This window comes from Loxodonta africana, chromosome 10 (genome assembly GCF_030014295.1).
Source record: "Loxodonta africana isolate mLoxAfr1 chromosome 10, mLoxAfr1.hap2, whole genome shotgun sequence".
Classification (NCBI taxonomy): domain Eukaryota; kingdom Metazoa; phylum Chordata; class Mammalia; order Proboscidea; family Elephantidae; genus Loxodonta; species Loxodonta africana.
Genome location: NC_087351.1, coordinates 39,596,921 through 39,607,869, shown reverse-complemented (window position 1 = coordinate 39,607,869; position 10,949 = coordinate 39,596,921). Strand labels below are relative to the sequence as shown.

General features: G+C 34.3%; 1 non-coding gene across 1 annotated transcript; it reads right to left on the bottom strand.

The window, feature by feature from the left end:
• Positions 1–10,545: 10,545 nt before the first annotated feature.
• LOC111750245 (U6 spliceosomal RNA) lies at positions 10,546–10,652 on the bottom strand. Its single transcript, XR_002785397.1, has one exon. It is a non-coding gene; the product is annotated as a U6 spliceosomal RNA (small nuclear RNA).
• Between the last annotated feature and the right edge of the window lie 297 nt (positions 10,653–10,949).

Genomic DNA, 10,949 nt, shown 5'->3' with positions numbered 1-10,949 from the left:
CAGGGACGGACACTCTGCTTGGGAAAGAACTGTAATTCCAAGTAACTGGAAGGATTGCATTCACGTGCCATGTATACATCGCCCATCACCAACAGTCACGTTGGATGTGTTTCAGCAGAAAATTTAAAAGGGTTGGCAATCTGAATCCACCATGCTAGGTTATGCAGGTTAATAGACTGTAGTTTTATTCTTGTGATCCTTTGGACTGAGGAAAACATAAGAATGGAGACTATGCCTTCTACTACACAGAGAAGACAGGAGAAAAGGTTTTTTTCCTGTCCAGCATATCTTTTCCATAGTGCTTTAGGTTACATTTAAGAGAGTAAGTTGAGCAAATGGTTTTTGAAATACGTTCTAGCCCTTTTAGCATCATATAGTTGGTGGCGCAGTGGTTAAGCGTTTGGCTGCTAACCAAAAGGTCAGCAGTTCGAATCCACCACACCTTGGAAACCCTATGGGGCAGTTCTACCCTGTCCTATAGGGTCACTATGAGTCAAAATTGACTCGATGGCATTTTTTTTTTAAACTGCGGATGGTTGCAAAAACTATTCACTTTCTGTTGGTCTTTACCCCAGATGTTTTCCTAAGTTATTACATAAGCATTATATTTCAAGCATGTTTGGAATCCCTGAGTAGGGCAAACGGTTAACAGCACTTAACTGCTAACAGAAAGCTTAGCGGTTCAAGTCCACTGAGAGGTTCCTGGAAAACAAGGGCTGGCAATCAACTTCTGAAATATCAGCCATTGAAAACGCTATGAAGCACCGTCCTACTGTGACACATATGGGGTCACCATAAGTTGGAATCTACTCACTGGCATTGGGAAAAAATGTTTCAGACAAAGTTCAACAAGAGGCTAGATGCTTGGGTATAGAGATAAACTAGATAGACAAGGTCTCTGCTCTCATCATTTATTCCATTGTGGATGAAACAAGTAATATGAAATAAATAAGTTATATATATGTATATATATATATATAAACTGGTAAGCAAGATAATTACTTATTCTCTTCCTTTTTGATGACAGTGCCTTTAATGCCTTTTGTCTTTTTACTTCAGTATCATTGGGTACTTCTTTTTATTCCTATATTATCACCAAAAGTAGATCACCGAAACCTTTGATCCAATTTGTTGCAATTCCCTCACTGTTCTAGTTTTCTTCTTTTCCATTTCTATAAGGTTTTCAACCAAAAAAATCATGTTTAAGAAATATTTCTCTGAATAAAAGCTATGAAATCTTAACTATTATTTTCTTGGAGATTTTTTTTTCCTTGATTTATACAAATATCTTTCTAAAATGAACTGGGTCTTGTTTTCTTATATCTTTTTATGTTGTTTCTATTTAGTTCTGAATGTAAAATGTGTCTTTATATTTGTTACTATCTAAGGCTTATTTTAAGGTATTTAGCTCAGGATTTCCTTCTTGAATTTTATTATTATTAAAATACGCATTTAAAGTTGGAATTCAAGTACAGTGTATTGACATAATCATTTTCCTTAATTCATAATACATCGTAAAACACTCTTGTTTTTATATTTTATTCTCTTTATGCTGTTTCCCTATTTCCATTTCCTTCTCCCACATTAAAAAAAAATGCATTAATGTTGAATATGGATACTTTTTGTGAATGTTATTTTAAAACAGGTATTTATATTCAGTGCTTGATTTTAATCTATGTAATGGTAATGTGTTATAGATTTCATTCGAATTTTTTTTTTTTAACTCTACACTAGATTTTAAGATTCATTCATGTTGTTGCTCTCATATCTAGCCAATTGCTTTAACTGCTACCTAGTTTTCCATGGTGTGTGTCCAGCAAAGCTAACTCTACTTTCACCTTGTCAGGTAAACTCTGCTGCAAAAAGCCTCACAAGTAAAACAAACAAACAACTGATGTATATTCCCTCATACACGTCTGTGTGAAAACTTCTTTGCATATTCGCAGTAGAATGTCTGTGTCATGGTTATAGAAGATTATAGACGGGCTAGCAGTAAGCCTGCAATCTAATTTCCCTACCCCATCTATCTCGATACCTGGGAAAGAAATAATGATGCCCTAGTCAAATCACCCTGTAAACATACTAATGAGAGAATTTCTGGAAATCATAATATTGATATTTACTAGTGAGTAAGTCCTTATTTTTGGAATGTTTTTGGGAGAATGAACCTAGTCTGTTCATGTTGTTTACTGTTAATAAACCTGGCATTTCTCCCTGGAAAATGCCATATGACCCAGATAATTATCAGAGTATAAATGGGGATATTTTATGACTTAACATAACTCTCTCTTGTGAAAGTGATGCCCCACAAGCATTGCTGAAACATGTATGTTAAATATGTGTCAGAAACATTTTTAATAAAAATAAAGGACTTGAGGAGTGTTGTTTATAGTCCTGAACTTCTCAATGTCTTTCCTGTGTCTCACAATTACCCATGCCCTGGAAATTATTAGTAAAGTCTGATATTGAATAAGATGACAGGTTAATATATGTCTTATTTGACAACCAACTTTTTGTCTTACCTAACATATGTATAACTTCACTACATTTCTTAAGTCGTTACTTCCTCATAATGCTTTCTTAGACATTTAAAAAAGGTGGATTAGTTTGTCGTCAACACAGAGCAAGATTTCCTGACGCGCATTAACTGAGTCTTTGAAAATATGGGAACTGAAATCTTCAGACACTCATCAAATTTTGGTTTGACTTAAAACTTCAGTACTCTTTATGTGAAATAGTCTTCCAGAAGCAACTATGGCAACTGACTGGTTTTTGTATTTTGTTCTTACTTTCGTACACTATCAGCCTTGCATCCCCATTTCTGTAATGACTTTGGTATCATAAGAATGAACTCAGCAGCACGGAAAATTTTAAAACACATTGGGGACCTATTAATCATATTTTTGTGCCATTTTTTTTTTAAACAACTCATCACTATGCATTATCAGTTTCTTTATTTTTAAAAAAGAAATTTTGGAAGATATTTAGTAAGAGAGGCCAAAGTATCTTGTACTAGAACAAATAGTAACAAGTAATATTTTAGAAAATGGGAAAAGAGTCAAGATGCCATTCAGGAGAATGATAGCAAAATTCAGGGATTAAGTTTAGTGATAAGACAGCACATTAATCATCTAGATACTTGTTACTTCACCGAGAGACAAATCTAGCATTACATACACCATAAGGGAAGCCCTACCACTATTTTCCTTTATTTTTAAGGATGAAATTGTAAGAAGTAAAGCTCAAGAAATAATGCCTGGAATGATGTACCATAATTAAGATTGACCTTTCCAAACTTTTACTGAACTGTCATAAAAGAATCCTAGACACAGTGTTATGCCATAGCTAAAAACAAAAACAAAAACAAGATGCATGAAGGACAACCAGACTAGCTGGAATTGTAAGGATGAAAATTTTAAGGATGGAGGCTTAATGGGAAAAAAACCAAAAAAGAAAAAACTGGAGACCATATACTCTACTCAAGAGGTAGACTAAACTCCTAGATAAGGAAATGAGTACAAGACTAGATTTTTTTTTTTTAAATCTTGAAAAGTGCTAACAATTTAAAACACCACGAATAGAAGACTGCATTAAGAATATATTTGGCTGCAAATAAAAACAAAACAAAACAAAAACAAATTATCAGTGACTTAAATGTGCAAAGTCTTTATTGTTTCCTTATAGTCACAATATGTATCTTCAGGTATCAGTCTGTATTGCAAGTACATGGGCAAACAAAAACGGGAGAAATGTGTGAGACTTTTGATCAGGGAGGCACTGAAACTCTCCTGGAGCTTCCTACAGAATTCCCTTTACAGATTGAATTAGTTTCTAAAATCAAGCTGTCAGCAGGGTTGGTTCCTTTTGAAGGCTCTGAGGAACAATCTGCTCCGTGCCTTTATCCTAGTTTCTGGTTTTTGCAAGCAATTCTTCATGTTCTTTGCCTTGTAGTTGCATCACTCCAATCTCTGCCTTCAACTTCCCATGACTTTCTTCCCATATGTGTCTCTACGTGTCTGTGTTCACATTTCTCTCCTCTTATGAACGCTTTCTTGCAAGAGAATAGTCAAAAGTTGCTCTTCAGGTATCAACCTGTGTTTCAAGTAGACAGAGAAGGAAAACAGGAGAAATTTGTGAGGCTTTTTAATCAGAGAATCGCTGAAGCTTTCCCTGAACTCTTACAGAATTCCTTGTATAGACCATTGACCAGAACACTATTATACAATCAAACTTCACTCCAAGAGAGTGTAAAATGGTGTGTTTTTGAACTGTATACCTTGCTATTTCAATTGGATATTTGATGAAACAGCAGATCAAAGCCCTTAAATGGTTTTAGTTGCTTAATTTTCTATTTCTATAATTCCATCTTATTACCACCATATAAATTATTTTAGTGTACTTTCATAGCAAACTTATTTTTAAAATAGCTTCAAAATTTTTAATTGAATCATCAACTATTCCAATTTAATAAAACTACTGTTAACCATGTAAATTAGACAAAAATCAAATGATTTGAAACATAGTATCTCTTCCCAATAATATTAATATTTATGTAAAACAGTTTTTCTGAAAATTTTCATTACTTAAGAATGTTAAAACAAATTTTAGTAACATTTCTCTGATTTTAATTAGTGTATCACTGATTCACAAGCTATTGCATTTCCTTTTTAGATTTCTACAAGTACATACATGATTGTAAACCTTTGTAGAAAATACCCAAAAGCACAAAAAACCCAGTGCTGTCAAGTCAATTCCAACTCATAGCGACCCTATAGGACAGAGTAGAACTGCCTCATAGAGTTTCCAAGGAGCGCCTAGTGGATTCAAACTGCCGACCCTTTGGTTAGCAGCCATAGCACTTAACCACTATGCCACCAGGGTTTCCTTTGTAGAATTTTTTTTTTTTTTGTAGAAAATAGTATGCATAAATAAATACAAATTTAAAGTTGGCAATGTTTGCTTTAATTGTCTCCTAATTTTTCACTCTGACACAATCCGCCCTCCCCCCATGAATGTAAGAACCTTGAAGGTGAGACAAGCATTTAAGTCACCAAAAGACAGGAAGGGAAACAATTAACTCACTCAATCAACTGAATGTGTCCTTGAATACACCAGGGAAAACTACCAAGCTTATTGTATTCAAGCAGCAAAAGTTTCAAAGTAAGAATGTAATGGAAAATTTTGCTATCACAAAATAGGTTGAAATAGAGCTTAACTATAAAGTGGTTATGTTTTCACAAAACTATTTCTAAGCTGTAAGGGGTAGCATACATGGAATAATATGTCATAATTCTAGGCCACACTTTTGAAAATACTGTAGAATCTAATTATTATTATTTCTCTCTGAGCAAAGAAGATGGTGCCTATTTATGCTTCATTATCCTACACTACACAGTACTACAATAAGCAGATATTATGTTAACGTTTTCATTTATCCCACCATATCATGCTTCTCAAATGCCTTTGAGATATAATTAAGTATATTCTTCTAAAACTTTGCTTGTTCTTGCTTACGTATTTGGATTAAAAAAAATACATCATTTGAGTTTTAATGTCTTTTATTTTTATTCAAAATGGCAATTCTTATAGCTTTCCATTTTATAGATTTATATTTTTAAGAAACTGATTTTAAAGTTTGTATCAGTTAGTGTTTAGTAAGAAGAAAGAAACCATAAAATAATTGAAACATAAAGTAATATAATACTTTATATTATGAAAAGTAATATAAAAAATTAATAGCTATTGCCTTGGATTAGAATAATGAAGGATTGTCAAGGAGAACCCTAAATAATATAGAAGTAATTGACACAAGGAGCAGTTGACAGAGTATCCAAAGGAGAAGCCCCCTGAGGACTGAGATCCAGGCCATGTTGGAGATGACGCAACTATTAAGGCCTAAATGGCAAGGAAGCCACTACGGTATTGTGCTAGTAAAACCTGTAGAAATTCTACCCTTTGTTGTTTGCCAGATATTGCTCTCTAGAGTACCAAGAAAATCTGTTCACAGGAAAGCATCTTGCTGAGGGCACTTCACTATAAACCTACCCAAGAGGGTTCCCATAGAAACTTTTGTCCATTGGATGCTGGTGAACACCATGCAACGCAGGAGACACATAGGTGAGAAGCCACCCACACTTCTAAAACCTGGCCCTGGAAAAACTGCTAATGCTATAGGATGCTGGGGCCAGACAAGCCCCACACACTGCCAAAGCTGTGCTCTGGAGAAGCTGCGTACACTGCAAATGTCAGATGCTGGATGACACTGTAGCGACTGGCACTGGAGAGAGTGTCTTTGCTGTAAATCCTGTTGAGCAGAGCACACCGGGATTAGGAACAAAGCCCCTTTCAGCCTGCAGCATCTCTCCAGCATCTTCTACCGACTTAGCTTATTATCATGCCAGCTGGAAAAGGAAAAATAAATGAACAAACAGCCCAGTTACATTTTTGTAACACAGGCAGTGAAGGTTGGATTTGGAGCTGGGATGCAATGAATTGATAACTGGCATCATGGCATTTCAGCAGTTAAGAGAACGAATGGCTTTCTACAGTAGAACTTCAGGGAACAACTCATGAGGAAAATGAAAGTGAACCCAACAATATTATCTAACGCAAGGTCTCCAAATTTTGAGTGTCTGTGACACATGGAGAAGTTCAGATTAACTAAGAAAAGTAAAACGTTCAAGAATTGAAGAAATATGATAAAAAAAAAAAATCTCATTTTCCTATTTGATAGCTGTAGCAACGAATTAGATAAGATGTATCTGACACTCGATGGCACTGGGTTATATCTGAGAACTACATACATTAAATTTCTACATAATTTTGACAAAATATATTCCACAGGTTTTAAGTTGTAGTGCTTACAATTTCAATGTAAATAAGAATGTGGTATTCTATCTTATTTTTGAAGTCACTATTTTTTTATGGCAATAATAAAATAGATACTATAAAATTAAATTCTTTTACAAATAGTGGCCTTTATCAGTTTATCCTGTCTTTCCTAATCCATTTACCTCTTTTTCCTTTTATAGACAATAAGGAAGGGCCCTAAAAATCACTCAGGATTCCACTACTATTCCTGAGAAGAATCTCCACTAGCACCACGCTAGCCATCTACTAGATCCTAATATTTAATTATAAATTCTTATTATTTTCTACTATATTGTTTTTAATTTTTGTCACAAAATACATGTGCATAGTTTGAACGAAAAAAAAAAAAAAAAACCCACACCACCACCACCAGTATTTCCCTGCCTAACGCTTCACCACCAGTGATCATCTAGAGGCATTTTCTAGAGGCAACTGACTGCTTTTAAACCTTTCAGTATTCACTGTTTAGCTTCTTGTTTCAAAAACAACATACTAATTATTCTCTTTCTTCTTGTTATTTTCCAATTTTTAGACATCATCTACCGGCATGTATCATAGAAGATGAGGATTTAGGTACCCACTTGCTGCCACCTCTGCCAACATACTAATAATATTCCTTTCCCCATGTTCAAAAATAAAGTTAAAAATAACATTTGGCTAAGTCATAATTGAACGTACACGTTGCTTATTGACACAAAAAATAAACTGAGCTATGTTCTTGTTAGTTGCCGTTGAGTCAGTTTCAAGTTGTGGCGACCCCATGTGTTACAGAATCAAACTGCTGAACCAAAGAGCACAGGATAATTATTTTTCCCTTCTTGTACAAGTTTTACTTTTCTTGGAGTTAATCATTGTGTCATTATTTTTATTTGCTTCATTTTTCAGGAACTCAGCCAGGTCAACTTTCTAATAAAACTGTATTTGCAAAGATAACAGAATTTTTTCCTGATGTTATTTTATTTTCCTTGCGGACATCCCTGCTGCATCTTCGTCAACTTGGCACTACCACAAACCCCTTCAATGCCCTCTTCTGCCGTTCAGAAGTGAAGACAGGAACTACATTTCTCAGTATCCTTTCACGCATATTGTTCCAGGTTAGAGCCAGCCAACAACAGGCAGTCAGGTGGTACTTTAAAGGCAGAATAAAGGTGAGGACATTATGTGCAGACATTGTAGCCAGGTGCTTGAGTCTGTGTGAAAACGAATGTGGTGTCCATTTGAACTCTTGAGAATCAGCTTCTTTGCATCTGCTACTAATTGGTAAGAACTTCCTGAGTTGCTTGAAACTTTCAGTGGGTTCCTGCCTAGATGGTTCTTTAGAACTATCTGCCTTGGTGCCTCAGGCTGGGACCTTCAGTGGCAGCTTACCTGACCATCACTGCCCAGTATCTCCCAAATGTTGTGTTAGCTTTCACTCCCTATAATAAAATCTTTCACTGCATAGGGTACTTTCTGCTTCCTTGAACAAATCCTGATTAATACCACATCCCTTCTGGAAGCCAGGCTGCTCTTGCTCCAGCTGGAACTTTCTGCTCTCTAGGCCTTCTGCCCAGTGGAGTGATTGGAATTCCTCAAGCATCATCTTCTTGAATCCTTCTTCTGTCCCCAGATGTTTAATCCCCTGTCTCCTGGTTTATCCTGGTTTATGGATTTAAGTGTTTTCTTAAAATAAGTGTTTTAATCACCTACCAGAGTCTTTTTTTTGAAAATCAGTGCAGAGGAGATACATTTTGCTGTTGTTTGTTTATACTTACCCTTTGCAAGCTGGAAAACAATTGTATTCTATATTTGTGTTGATAAATAGTTTAGTTACACAATTTGATATAGGAAAGCTGTTGCTTCATTGCATTCTAAATTCCAGTGTACTCAATCACTTATATGTCTCATGTTTCTTTTGTTATATTTTGGTTTCTAGAAGCTCATTAGCATTTTCTCTTTGTCCCTAGAGTTCTGAAATTGCATAATGATATGCCTTGATGAATTTTTTTTTAAACAATGTTATCGAGATACATTTCACATACTCTAAACTCACCCATTTAAAGTGTCCGATTTCTTATTTTTTCTGTATATTCACAGATACATGAAAACTATCACCACAGTCAATTTAGACCATTTTCATCACCTCAAAAAGAAACCCTGTACACTTCAGCTATCACTCACTATACCCCTACCACCCAATGCTAAAAACCACCCAATGCTAAATAACCATTATTCTACTTTTTGTCCCTGTAGACTTTTTTATTCTTGGCTTTCATATGAATGAGATAATATAATATATGGCGTTTTGTGACTGGCTTCTTGCACTCAGCATGATGTTATCAAGGCTTATCCAAGTTGAAGCATTGCTTTTCATGACCGAATAATATTTCATTGTATGAGTATACTACATTTCTTTATCCATTTATCAGTTGTTGGGCATTTGGATACTTTCCACTTTTGGTTATTATGAACAATGCTGTTATAAACATTTGTGTACAAGTTTTTGTGCGGACATATGTTTTTATTTCTCTTGGTTTACATATCTAGGATTGGAGTTGCAGGTCATGTGGTAACTCTGTTTAACCATTTGAAGAGCTGACAGACTGTTTTCTAAATTGACTATACCAGTGTACATTCCCACCAGCAATGTGGGAGAGTTTCAATTTCTCTACATCCTCATTAACAATTATTATTATCTTACCTTTTTATTCTACCCATCCTAGTGTGTGTGAAGTGACACCTCATTGTGATTTTGATTTGCATTTTCCTGATGACTAATGATGTGAAGAAGTATCTTTTCATGTGTTTACTGGTCATTTGTCTTCCTTGGAGAAATGTCTATTCAGATCCTTGGCCCATTTTTTAATTAGGTTGTTTGTTTTTTTGTTATTGCATAGTAAAAGTTCTTTATGTGTTCTAGACACAAATCCCTTGTTAGGTATATGATTTACAAATATTTCTCTCATTCTATGGGTTGTGTTTTTACTTCCTTGATATCTTTTGAAGCAAAAACTTTATAATTTTGGAAGTTCGATATAAATATTTTTTTCTTTTGTTGCTTGTTCTTTCGTGTCATATCGAAGAATCCTTTGCTCTGTTTTTCCAATACTAAAAGTAGAAGGTTAAGTGATTGAATTAAGATCCTTCTTCTTTCTTAATGTAGGTATTTAAAAATATATAAATTTCACTCTAAGCATCTCTGTAGCAACATTCCGTTAAGTTTTGACATATTGTGTCTTTATTTGAATTAATTTCTAAGTGTTATCTGATTTTTTTTTTTGATTTCTTTTTTGACTCAGTGGTTATTCAGAAGTGGTTTGTTTAATTTCCACATATTTGTAGGTTTTCAATATTTTTTCCTGCTATTTATTTCTACTTTTTAAATTGTAGTCGGAGAACATACCTTGTATTATTTCTATCCTTTTAAAATTTATTTATTTATTTATTTATTTTTAACAATTTACCTTTTGGTCTATAATGGAAATATTTTATGTACACTTGAGAAGAATAGGTATGAAATTTTTTTTTTTTTGTAATCGGGCTATTTTTTTTTTAATTGTTGAGTTTTAAGAGTTCTGTATGTGTATATATTCTTTTATTTTCCTTCCTTACTTTATTTTTTTTTCTTTTTATTGTGCTTTAGGTGAAAGTTTACAGTTCAAGTTAATTTCTCATTTAAAAAATACATATATTGTTAAAAATATGGAAAGCTTCATGAATTTGGGTGTCACCCCTGAGCAGTGGCCATGCTAATCTTCTCTGTGTAGTTCTGATTTTAGTATATTTGCTGCCAAAATGAGCACTCGGTATATTTTGGATATAAGGCCTTTATCATATACGTGTTTTGTAAATGTTTTCTCACCATCTGATTTGTCTTTTCCTTGTCTTAAGAGTATCTTTCACAGAAGTTTTTAATTTTAATGAAATACTTTTTTTTTTTTTTTTAATTAATTGTGCTGTTGGTGTTTTATCTAAAAGGTCATTGCCAAATCCGAAGTCACCTATACTTTCATCTAGGTAATCTTCTAGAAAGAACCCCTGACTGCACAGTGGTGGTTAAGTGCTCAACTGGTAACCGAAAGGTCCGAACCCACCAGCAG